Here is a 13,440-nt window from a genome sequence, read left to right as displayed (position 1 = left end):
TAGTATTTGGAAAAATCCTTATTTGCAGCACATCCTGCTATTTTCAGAGAGAAAACACAGTTTCTCTGGGTGAATGATAACGTAAAAATGGGAAAACTTGTCCAACATTTCTTCCTCTCAAAAAAAAAAAAGGTGGGGGGGAGAAAGGATGGAGGAAGGAGCAGGGAGGAAAAGAGGAAGGAGGCAAGGAAGGAAGGAAAGGGAGAAGAGGAGAAAAGGAGGCAGGCAGGCAGGATGGAAGCAGGCAGGAAGGCAGGCAGGAAGGGAAGGGTACCTAGGAAAATATGCAAGCCGGTTTCATTTATTTGTATCCTAAGCAGCAGTGTCATAGAACAGACAGGTTGCTTCAGCCAACCAGACGGGAGCAGCTGCGAGTGCTACATCTTGGCAGTCCGAAGCGATTGGCTCCTCTCTGGGGAGCGGAGGGTGTTCAGTTATTAATGACCGCTGAGCAGGCAGCACCATGTCAGTGTGACAACTGATCGGGTGAACGATGCACCACTAACCACCATGGAAACAAGGAGAAAGCAAGCCAGCTCCCAGGATCTCTCTTCACGGGATTGAGAGCCTCAGCCTGCCCACGGACAGCAAGAGTTCCCGGAGAAAAGAAGGAACCCCAGGCTGCAGCCGCCTGCCTTCCTTTTCATCTTAGAATACCGAGAGAAGCTGGCTTGCATGTGCGCCCACCTCTAGTACATGTTTGTGTGTACTTTATTACACACACACACACACACACACACACACACACAAACACACACGCACGCACCTATTTACACCCGGGCAAGAACACAACCATGTGATTATCGCAACTGAAGAACTGAGGGAGCCCGCACAGAGGGACACGGAAGGTGGTGCATCACAGGAACTGCTTTTGCAAGGTAAGTTTAAAATATACATTTCTATTTAAATGTGCTCTGTTTCTTCTTTGGTTGATGCTGGCCCCCCCCCACCCCCAAATCCAAATTCTCCTTTGATGTTTTCTTCACGTCTGAATTCTAAAAAAGCATTCTTCTTTCCCTTTTACTTTGGAGGAGAAATTCAAACGCAAAAGCCCTCTGGCTTTGGGTATGCTGAGCTGTGTTTGTGGGATTCTCCAACATGCATTTTACTAGCTTGAACGCCCATCAGAGGATGTGAGTGGGAGAGAAAAAGCAGTGCTGGGGGGAGGGAGAGAGGGGAGAAGGGGACAGTGGGAGTGGAGAGGGGAGGAAGGAGAAGGGGGGAATTTTCTTTTCTTTTCTTTTTTCCTTCGCATTATTTGTAATGAAAAGCGGTTCACACATCGGTCTGTATTTTGAAACCAACCCCCCCCCCCCCATGGGGCATTTTTCTCCCTTTCACCCAGCGATGGAGATTAAGGCAAATGCTGCTGTGTGTCAAGAGCTAAAACCATTAAGCAGAGTGGCGGAATGAGCATATCACAAACAGTTATTGAATTTCTGCCAGGCTACATCTTACGGATTGGGGTAAATGACTTCCCTTTAATAACATCCTCCCGCTGGTCTGAAGGGACAGGGCAAACGTCTGATTGCTAATGCAGCTGCAACCGACAGGCGCGAGGTAAAAGGAGCCCAGGAACCAGAAGAGTTCTCATCTTCTTTGGTAATTAACAGAATCACAGCAGGGTGGCTTTAAAGTGCATTTGCTATTTCAGAAGATTTTTGTTCAGACCGACTACTATATTCCCTTTGCTTTTATTGAGCTATGTGGCTTAATTTGCCTCTAATTTATTTATTTTTAACAATATGCCCTTGTTTCCATGCCTTGAATTTTAGGGAGAGCATGCTATGAATGTGAGTAGAACCTTCCTAATTTAGAGAAAAGGGGATAATGTGAAGAATAAAAAGGCAAGAAGTAAGGATTCCAAAATATCTACCTAGGAAAGAGTGTGCCTGTCCTGGCACTATAAATATTACTCATATCCTACATTTCTCTTTAGTTTCAGAGGCAATGCCTTTGAGACAGAATTACTCTCAGTAAACTATGAGCATCTATGTACTGATGATTCATGGAATACCGTGTGGGTTAATTTCTACTTCCAGTCTTCTAAAAGGAAGCCAGCTACTTAGAATATGCTTTCAAAGAGACAACATCAATTGAGGATGTCCACAGAAACATTGATTCCCCCCTTTAATGGGTCCTGTAGAGACATTAAACCTAGTATTTGCATTTCGCCTTCTGGAGCTCTCTCTTCCCTTCCTTTAGTTCAACTGACCAAAGAGTTAATGGAGTCAGCTTCTTTCCAACTGCATGGTATTTTTTTCCCCCTACAACTGTGATTTCAGAGTTATGATTGGTTTCTTAGTTTAGAACATGAGCCAAAACCAAAAGACAATAACCAGTCCCTTAGACCCTGCCACTTTCCCATAAATGTGTCAAAATATGAGTCACTTTACAATATGTAAGAAGTCAATTAATTCCAGTGACCTTTGTAAATGATGACAATAAAGCAGCTCTGACAATGTGCCACTGGCTTCGATTTTCTCTCTGTAAAATGAACAAGTTTAAGAAGAGGTTTCCTGCTCAGAGTGAAAAATGAAAGGTGCTGAAGCATCAGCTCGCAGTATTGGCAGCCTTGCTCACCCTGCCTCAAACGCCACATGCGATCTATAGAAAAAACAAAATGATTTATTGCAAAGAGGAAAAGGGGTTTTCTTTGCTTTTCTGCTATTCATGAGAAGTGCTGCTTTTGCCACAGAACAAATCGGAGAATTTTGAGGTAGCTGCTAAGTTCCTAACCAAGAGGAAAAGCTGGAAGTAGACATTCAGCCTCCCGGTTTCAAACTCCTGGATAATGTAGCATTGCAGTATTGATTTCAGTTTTTCTTAGACCTTTTCCAGGGAAACTTTCCACACCAAACATAGACAGACTCAAATCCGACAGAGCCTATTTTTAAATTGCAATCAATGATACCTAAGAACAGTGGATTCACTCTTTAACCTTGGTAAAGCTCACATACATATTTTGTGGATTTCACAGATCAACACCGTGCCCACTTGAGTCTAGAAATACAATCATTCCCGTCCCCCCCGTGTTGTCACCCTGTGTGTGCCGGTGAGTTTGGTGGTCTGATCAGCATCTACCAATGCCAGATGATGGACACAGGAACATGCCTGGAAGACTTAGCCGTAGTCTTTCCAGTCATGCAGCTATACCAGAAATAGCTTTCTGGCAAGACAAGCGTCAAAGGACCATCTTTTCAAGAGTGTCGCTTGTCACAGGCGACACACACTGAGTTAGAATGCTGATGAGTAGGTGGAATTTTTTTTTCCTTTGGTTGTTATTGTTGCTGTTACTGGCTTCATAAACAGTGTTATCTGCCTTCTAGACCAGAAATTTAGGGATCTAGGAAAAAGGTAATCAACTTACAATTTGTTAACTGTATTTTATTATCTCTTTGTTCTTTTATACACCTATTGCTTCTTTTTTTTTCTCCTTTTTTCTCTTTTGCCAAAAAATGGGCTTGGTGTTTTACTGCCCCCCCCAACTCTGAATTTTTTCTAGAGCAAAATTCCTATGTGATGTGGCATGGTGATCTTTATTGCAAACGAATTAAGTTGATCAGAAATGTTTGTAACCTGAGATTAAAAAAATCACAATTATGTAAGTTAAATGTTATTACTTAGCAGCGCCCGAAGATGGTCACAGATAAGGTATCTGTTGGAGAATTTGAAGGAGACTATTAAAAAGAAGCTAGCAAACTAAAAAAATGAATCTAGACTCAGTAAGGATGCCTCCAAAGAATAATTTAAAATGATGTAGCTTAGCCAATCTGAAGAAACAAGGGACACATCTGCAGTCCACCACAATGTTCCATATCTACCTGGTTCTAAGGATTTCATCACTTAGGTATCACTCTCTTGTCCCATGAAACTAAATAAAGCAGGTAAACACCGGGCAAGACATCAGCATGTTTTGTGTGTGCTGTCAGAGAGAGAGCTCTCTGATCCTGGCTAGCCAGTGAGTACTTCAGAAAGCTTCACTGTGTTGCAGCTGAACACAGGTCCCGCACAGAGCTCTGTGGATTCCTCCCTGCCTCTCTTCTGATAAAGTAATGTCTGCCTTGACATCCGGGAAGTAGAACATGGTAATAGTCCTTCCTCTGACCACAATGTAAAAGCAAATCGAATTCTAATATAAAGAAAGTAGGTGGTGCCAGAGGATAGGAAAAGTAATGGAGAAATAAAAATGTTTTCTTGCGTATGATGGGAGGGGTGGAAGAAGATTTGGGAGATGCTATTTAGAGGTCATTAAATACAGGGTGAGAAAAAAAATGCTCATCTCAGATCTTTATGAAGAAATACGGTACCCAGTCAGTCATCTACCGTATTTCCATAACCGTTATGCTTGTACAGAACTGCTTGCTAGTATGTTAATTTATCGTAGGCCACGATAAGGGAGGGCTTTTCCTTTTTTTAAGGTGCCACTAATAAGATCACATACACGGTTTTGGCATAAGAAAATGAAGAAGGAAAACATATTTTCATATAATAATGGAACTTTAGGATGGAAAGGACCTTTAAAAGATGGTCTAATATGCTCATCTCACAGGTGAGGAAACCGAGGCACAAAGGTTTTAACATCTTTAGTCGAAATCATATAGCTCTTTATGAAGGCCTAGAGTAGGTCCCTTTAGAGAGCTCCGTCCAGCACTCCGTTAAAACTCCACTACTCAGTCTCTCACATATTTTTTTTTTTAAAGAAAGAAGCATATAGATCTATGCAAAAAAAAAAAAAAAATCATAAAACTTAAGGAAATGTTTATCAGATAGTCAGATACTTAAAGAGCAAAAGCAGGCATTCAACCCTAGAAGCAATAACAATTTCTTAAGTATATACACCCAAATATTTCAAACTGATCATCTCTTGGATATAGTCCACTATGTTTTGTAAAGAGTCATAAAAATAAGAGCTTTGCCCTGTTTTTAAAAACATCTTAATAGCATTATTGCTACTCTTCAGCTATAGAGATTCAACTATTGGTCATCCATGAGAAGTTTTTCCAGGAATTTTGAAGAGAATCTCAACCTCCTTTTTTAGTGGGTTTCACTGTAACATTTTAAGGCACTTACATGTGCTCTCATTAAATACAGTGTCTATTCTCGGGGTCCATGCTCAGCTTCCACATCTTACTGAAAAACAATGAGGACATTTCTCAGGATAGCAATCCCTACTTCCTGCTCTCCGTCTCCCCATCTGGCCTTACCTTTTCATTTCCAAAGTTTGAGTGAGACTCTCTGGGCAATGACATCTCCCCCTTAATTTCACAGCCCTTTTTTTTTTTTTTTTTTTTTTTTTTTTCCTTTCTGGAGAATTTTTCTTGGTTTCTAAATGTGTTCTCCAAATTTTACTTAGGATAATAGTAATGAACTGGCTCAAAAACTTTGGGAAAGTAAAAAAGGATATTAAAAAAGAAACATAATACTTGTGAATATTTGTTTAGAGCAATATTGGTTTGCAGAGCACGTTCTCAACAACGATATTTGCTCCCCACGACAATTTGGTAAGGCAGGTATAATGCTATCTTCTTCCTTTTAAGATTAGAGAAGGAGGTCTCATGAGGTTAGAGATTTGCCACAGGCAGGGAGCTAACATGTGGAGAAGTCAGGGTCTTCTGACTACAAAGATGGGTACAGCACTGATCATGGTACCTGGCTTAGAGTCTGTTAGAAATATGCCCTCCCATTTTCCTGTACTCCCACTCTAGACTTAACCTTCTAAGTTCTGTGTCCTTTGCACCATATCACTCTAGGTGGGCAGATTTTTACAAATAAAAATCTGTACTTCTTAATTTAATTCAGAGCTAATGATATGACTGAGTTAAACATGAAAAACACAACCAACATCTATTCTTGGAGAAAAATATTGCATGTTGTTCGACCGACTCATCTATAGGTTTGTCTGAGAGCATTAACACTTTGATGAACAGTTGGCAAAGGCCTCAAAAACTGGATACCATGGAAGGAATAAATTACTTAGGCAAGTTCCACGTTGCTGGAAAATTATGAACAAAGTTCTCAAAAATCACCTGATGTATCTATCACCAATGGGTAAAGTGTCAACATAAAAGCAACTTTGGCATCTCCTTCCTGGTTAGTCTGTCTTAGGGAGATAAGGACATACAAAGACCTCAATATGCCAGTAGGTGTATTCACATTATTCTTAGAGCCCTCTAGGGGAAACTGCATCTTCCAAAAGTAATACTGTCCTCGAAATAGGTGAAAACGCCTAAAATACATTTTCGAAAGGTTGTCATACAAAGTTTTATTTCCAGAAAGGGAAGTATTCCACACATAATAATCCTTCCTTGGTAGGAAGGAGTGTAAACATTTTTTTCTACCATTTTTTTCCATGTCTAAATTGAAAAGGCTCACGGACTCCCCAAAGACCGGCTGAATCAATTAAGGGCCTAGCATTGACAGGAAACACTTTCTGTTTCCAGAGGCCTGAAACCCCTGGGATTTAATTCCCTGAAGAGTAAGAGAGGAGGCAGTGTTTCCTGACTTATTCATTGCAGAGAGTCCAGGAACAGGGGAAATGCATTCATTCCCCTGGGACCAAGCCTGCAAACATGCCACGGACTGAGCAATGGCCCTCAGGAAGGCTCAGGACTCCCAGTGCTTACGATGACTTACATATTGCTATGTATTTTGACTACTGAAAATATTTAAAGACGCCTCATTTTCATTGTGGTAGAGAAGATTGACTTGCGCTTATCACAAGTTTTCTCTAAAATTACAAAACTGCATTAATATAATGACTGCAAAGAAACAAAGGCAAATATTTTGGTAGATTCATTCCACAAGAGTAAAATTTATCTATAATATCGTACAGTCTCATAATACTGAAAGGTCGAGGCACTTAAATTACACTGTCAGCTAATTTACGCTTTACATTTATTAAGAAAAAAATAAAAAACTCAAGAACATTTTAAAACAGACATGTATTTTGAGAGACACAATTCATACTGGTCTTTATATCTCCTTAGGGTATTTTTCTCGCCACTATATTCATATGCCCAAGACATAATGATCTTATCATTGTTTGCTAACAGTGTCTCTGGGCTCCACATCGAATTTTATTTTCATCGAAAATTGGTCACCCAGAATCACCAATTACTTAATCTATTCCACAAAGAGTATATGGAACCACAGTGGCCTTTATTGAAATTTCAATAGTTGCAAGGGGTAATTTGAAAATACATCTAGATAGATCATATTTTGATTTCTACAAAGGCTGAGGGGTGAGTGGCCTTCCACTGCATCTGCCTACGGACTAAGAACAAAACAATAAAGTAGGCAAAATGGGGATCAGTCCAGGTTACCATGCTGCATCATTTAAGAGAAAGCGCAATAGGATGGAAAGAGAACAATGCTACCACTGTATGTGGGGGTAAAAGACATTCTAAGCACATACAAACCTTGGAAGCTCTATTCCTAGTAATTTTTGAATGAAAATCATATGCCATTATAAGACATGAGCTTAGACTGCAGTCATCCAACAAGTCCATTTCTTGTGTGAATAGCTGAACTGACTAAACACATAATTTATATTTGTTCCTCTTCTCTAGTTTATCATCCCTGCGTTTTGTTTTGTTTTGTTTTTTACACAAACACTACAGCTGCTCAAGGAGTGTCATCAGGTGATGTTCGGCTAACTTTTTAAAATCAGTGAGGCATTTGCCAAACTTCAATTTCCATAATCAGTTACTTTATTTCTAATGAGCAAGCAAATTCCATGTAAACAGCTGAGGCTCAGCTCTCATTTACACTATAAATTGTATCACAGTGTGCTACTGTTGGACAAAACACTCAAGGAAGTGAAGAATTAAATGTTTTATGACATAAAATACTTCCAGTAGAGACCTTAAGAGTTCAGATCACATTATCTCTTCGATAACCCTTTGCTGGCTAATAAGGGCATGGTCGTAATATTAGCAGATCTCGTTTATTACAGACAGGCGTTCTCTGTGCTCAACACTGTGCTGAGCACGTGGCAGGTGTTTTCCCTTGTAATTCTCATAAAAACCACATGGAGCAAATACTGTTACTAACCCCACTTTACAAATGAGGAAATTAAGGCTTAAAGAAGAAAAGCAACTTGCCTCCACTCATGAAAGGCAAAACAGGAAAAGGAACCTAGGTCGGTTTGGCTGTAAAAAACATGGCTTTTGTGCAAATGTGGCAACACTGCCTCTTGTTGGTTGCGCCCTAATAGAAGTCGCCCATACTGCCTTCTAGGAGTCGGATTCGCTAAGAAAACATAATCATTCCATTTCTCATTTCATGCCATGCATTCTGCTCAGACGAGGATATGATCTTGCAAGATTCATTCCTATTGTCTTTTTGTTATTGTTGTTTCTCAAGGAAGAGGGATGACTGACTTATTTATATGTGGGTATCACTATTGGATTAACTCAAATGATTTTTGCGTTTGGTTCACAGCCAGACTTGAGGCTGGCAGCTTATAGTCCTCTTCTAGGTTTTTTCCATCAATAGAGTTCAACATGCTTCTTCACCTATGGCCATGCACTGTAATAACTGGCACAATGGGAAAAATACAAAGCTTAGCTTGTAAATCTCAATTGTCATAATTTAGAACAGTCTGTCCACAACCCTAATTCCAATCTGTGGATCCTTTCTTACTCCTGAATTCTCTTTTAATCCAGAAGCATGCATTCTCTTTTAAAACAGTGAATACTGGGCACCTGGGTGGCTCAGTGGGTTAATCTCTGTCTTTGGCTCAGGTCATGACCTCAGGGTCCTGGGATCAAGTCCCACATCGGGCTCTCTGCTTGGCGGGGAGCCTGCTCCCCGCCCCCTTCCTCTGCCTACCTCTCTGCCTACTTGTGATCTCTCTGTCAAATAAATAAAATATTTTAAAAACAAAACAAAAAACAGTGAATACTATTTCACTTCTAATATGATCATCAACTTTCAATGAAGTTCATCAATCCTCCTCAGTATTAATAAGCTTCTAGCTCTGCAAAGTTAATAGACAAAATCTGTTTTTCAAACTAAGCATGCTGAGCCAAACCTAAAACTTCAGCAGAAGTGTTCTCAATGCCAGCTGTTTGCAAAACTTCAGCATTTCTTACTGAGTGACCTCCTCAAAGAGCTATCTGGGGAGTCCTTCAGCGTGAGTGTCCTACATAGGAAAAGCTGAATGTGAAATTAAGGCCAAAATGTTACTAAGGATTCATCCCATGATTAGGAATAGGGTTTCAAGAGCTCATGTTCGTGTATATTTTCTTTTCAGAAGGAAGATTTTTTTTTTTAAAAACTAATTGGACAAATGAAAAATGAATTCAAGTTTGAGGTGATAAACAGCAAAGATATCCATGTCTCATGAAAAACCCAACTTAACACATCTAAGAAATAAAAGATGTGTAAATTTTAGTTTAAAGTTTTAGATTTTTTTTTCTTTTTCCCTACGACCTCTTACATTTCTATACAACAGTGAGGAGCAGAGAGTAGAGAGGAAATGCTGGCCGGCTTCTCAACATGTACCATGGCCTGGATCCTAGTTATGTTCTTTCATACCCCATGTCACCCAAGTGCGCAGCCCCACATAGGAACATAATGGAAAAGCAAATATCTGACTCCAAAACCTCTTGTATGAAAACCACGTTACTGTGCCTCCCACAGCACATATTTCTTAGAATAAGCATAATACATTTCTCTTTTGAGGAGCATTATACTTTTTATGCAGAAGTATCCAACAGCAGGTTCCTTCTATAGTTTTAAGCTTCTCAGAAAGATCAAAGGGAGTTTATATAATAATTAAGCAAACTTGACAGTTTTACCACCTGGTGCAACCTGATAGTATTTCAAGAATGACGTAATGAACATTTAACAAAACTTAACTAACTTAAAATAATAGTATTATCTGGGGATTTTTTTACTCAGACATTCTCATTAATCTGTATCACCTTATAAGTATAGTGTTTTTTAAAAAAAAAAAAATCATGGTTGAATTCCAGAAGTACTTATGAACAGCTAAGATCTTTATCATTTCTTAGGGAATGCAAAACAGTAACAAAATAAGAGAATTTTTCTTTACTATGAATATCTCGCAAATTAAACACAGAACAAGATTTCAACTCCATCTTTCATCCCTGAATGATGCTTATCAGATTTGGGAAATATTTGAAAACTTCCTTCTATTTTTAAATATTGTAAACACCTAGGAAAGATGATGAACACTTACAAGTTTAAATCTTCCCCATAAAGAATTTTTCCTGTCTACAGTAATAGCTCCTTGACTTCCACATCCTGTCCCCTCCCCTTTCCACACCATACTGAAGGGAATGGTGTATCGAGTTCTTAACCTCACTTAAGCAAGGAGCTTCCTGTTGGACATAATCATGTTAAATTATAAATCAGTGCGATACTCTGTACTTTACTTGATTGAGATGTCCATGACTCTTTGAAAGGAGATTATTCTAAGATAATATACCACTTAGGCATTCATTTAGACATGTCATATCATGGTCATTTACTCAATCACCACGGATACAGGCAGATCAATAAATGGAATCTCAAGAATTGATAAGGAATGATGTATGTACGACACAGCAAACAGAACCAAATCTATCTATCTATCTAAAGTTTCCCATCTTAAGAGGTACTATCCTATCAAGATTTGGAAGGTACCATATTTCAAAACTATTGCTAAATACATTCATTGTCTAAATGTTATATATATGTTTGTACATTTTGCTTCATTTTTAATATGAAATCAAAGGTTGTTAGGCTGTCTCTGGGATGAATTACATCAAATTCACTTGGGTGCTTATTTTTAACACAGAATATTAGAATCTCTGGAAGAATGTAAGAATCCCTCATGATTTTTTTTTAAATCTTATTTATTTATTTATTTATTTATTTATATTCAGCACCAAGTCTCAGAACTGATGGTTAAAGATTCAGGCCCTTTTCCTTTGTCCATTGTCTGCCACTGTTATTTCAGGTTTGTAAAGATTGCCTGTTTGTGACAATTGATTGCCTGAATTGATACAAAATATGCATAAAACAGGTACACTATGTGGCGCTTTTCCCCAGAGAAGATTGGGAATAGGATATGGCTAAATGAGTTGGGGATTTTGATAAGGGATCTGACAGACATTCAAGTGGATGCTTTTAGTAATATGCTTGTAAGTCTGTCATATCGACAGTCCCTATCTCCACTGCCATTCAAAGTCATTTCTTGGCTCTCGGATAATGCCTGTAGCATGGTAGGGTACAGATCCTTAGGGGAAGTATCTACCAGAAGTGGGCAATACCTTTTATTCCCACATGCTCGTGAACTCCTATTTTCATGTACTATAGCACATTTCACGTGCAACTCAACTGAAGGTCACCCAGAGACTGCCCACTGACACCGTTAATGAATGGATTCTATACTGACTGTTGATTTGCTTTCAGATGCCACCAACTAATACAAGGAGGCAGAACTGGTATAACAAAATTGTCAAACTGAGAGAGATTTTATAGATATTAGGTCACTGCTCCGATGACTCATTACTTAAATACATAACTGGAACCAGAAACCAGGTAATTCGGTCCTTGCCTAGTGGTTATTTCACAGCACATTGACTGTGATGGTAGGGTTTCAGAAAGATTGGGCCATATGCTCCCATCAAATCATTCATTTTCTTAAGCACCATTATGACCAAAAGTTCCCAAAGTCAACCCTGCAGGAAAATTCAGCCGCGCCTTCTCTGTGAAGGGCCCATATATATACAACCTCACTTAGCTGCTGGGAGTCTCACAGATGCCCCGTTCATTCTCCAGTCACTTTTCAAGATGCATTTTAGAGTGGCATTTCATTGACAGTAACATGTTGTTGCTGTTATGCATCAAGCATGTTGAAGTATTTGGGACTGGGGTTTTGAATATGTGCCCTAGAGCAATTTTAGCTGAAGAGTTGTTTTGTTTCTCTTTTAAGTCACGGAAAGAGAGGGAGTAAGAGAGAAATTCTTAAAAGGAAAAACACACCAAAAAATGGCAACTATACAAAAAGTTTCATATTTACCCAAAACAGAAATAAAATGATCCCAGTTCTTTGTGCTACTGCACCGGAAATTTCTTCTCTTCTGGGACATTCCATCTCAAATGTAAAAGAGACTATTCTATGCCAATCCTCTTTGCTGGGGCCCTAAGAAACTTTGTAACACATGCAAAATAACTGCAATCTTTGAAATTACAAATCGCATTGCCAAGTTACTTTTGTGAACTTTTAAGACCCTGATGTAAGTTTCATCCCCAAAGAATGCAGAATCTAGAATAATGGACACTCAAGCCCCTGAGTCACTGACTAAAATTTTTACATTGCTGACAATCTTCAGTACCACTGTGTCCATTTATTATAGTTATTTCATAGACATAGTTCTCCTTTTTCTCTCATGTGAAAAATCCTTCTTGTGAATACAAATGAATAATTTTTTAAAAGATTTTTATTTATGTATTTGGCAGAGAGAGATCACGAGTAGGCAGGGGTGGGGGGGTGGTGGGGAGCAGGCTCCCTGCCGAGCAGAGAACCCAATGTGGGACTCAATCCCAGGACCCTGAGATCATGACCTGAGCTGAAGGCAGAGGCTTTAACCCACTGAGCCACCCAGGTGCCCCACAAATGAATAATGTTTAAGTTACATTTTAGCAATCTAACTTTGTTTTCCCCAAAATGTAACCACATCTTAAGAAAAGACAACTGTCCTATTCTACCATCTCAGAAAAGCTGTATTAACATTTTTGTAGATTTAGTTAACAACTGTATTTCTCTATCTATTCCAATGCCATCTTAATATAAGCACGCATGCACAAACACAAATACTGGACTTAAAACAATTTGCCAACTGCTAACAATTTCTTACTAATTTGCAAACATTTCAATTAAGTCTAGCCCCACTTACTTGTACCTGGTCTCAGATAATATTTCTGCTTTAAAGACATGCCATATAACTGAGATGACAAGTATTGTGGTGACTTTTAAGAGTTATTTTCATAGAAAACGGTGGGGAAAAAAATCCACTGGCCAATAAAATTCTGCAATCTTTAATGGAAATTAAGTCAAAGCCCATTCAAGTAGCTTTATTTTGCTCTGCCATTTCTCCTGTTCTCACATTTCCACCTTCAAAATTAGTCTAAGTTACAACAAATTCTAATAAGCTATAACCATTACTATGACTATTAGTTTGATAGTGATTAACATTTAGTGATTACTTTGTATGTTTCTGATGCAGTAATAAGAACTTTTTGTACTAAGAATCTTTAATGCATTATTTCTTTTAATTTTCACTACATGCCTCCGTTGTAGATACTGTTATCACCCATCTTTTAATACATAAGGAATCAGTGCAAAGGAAGAGAGAGAATTAGAGTCTATGTCTGATCCTTCCGTTACTAGACTGCATCTACTGACCGCCATTTTAAGAGTCA

At 38.9% G+C, this 13,440-nt stretch overlaps 2 protein-coding genes across 5 annotated transcripts in view; one reads left to right on the top strand and one right to left on the bottom strand.

The window, feature by feature from the left end:
* IMMP2L (inner mitochondrial membrane peptidase subunit 2) overlaps positions 1-13,440 on the bottom strand; it is an 861,434-nt gene that overhangs the window by 424,521 nt on the left and 423,473 nt on the right. The window lies entirely within an intron of this gene.
* LRRN3 (leucine rich repeat neuronal 3) overlaps positions 373-13,440 on the top strand; it is a 36,579-nt gene continuing 23,511 nt past the window's right edge. The window contains exon 1 of the mRNA XM_082692531.1: positions 373-878. The gene's annotated coding sequence lies outside the window, so the exon portion shown is untranslated. The remainder of the gene's footprint in view (positions 879-13,440) is intronic.

The sequence above is a fragment of the Mustela nivalis genome, assembly GCF_964662115.1.
Source record: "Mustela nivalis genome assembly, chromosome: 12".
Taxonomy (NCBI): Eukaryota; Metazoa; Chordata; class Mammalia; order Carnivora; family Mustelidae; genus Mustela; species Mustela nivalis.
This window is presented reverse-complemented; position numbering and strand designations above follow the sequence as displayed.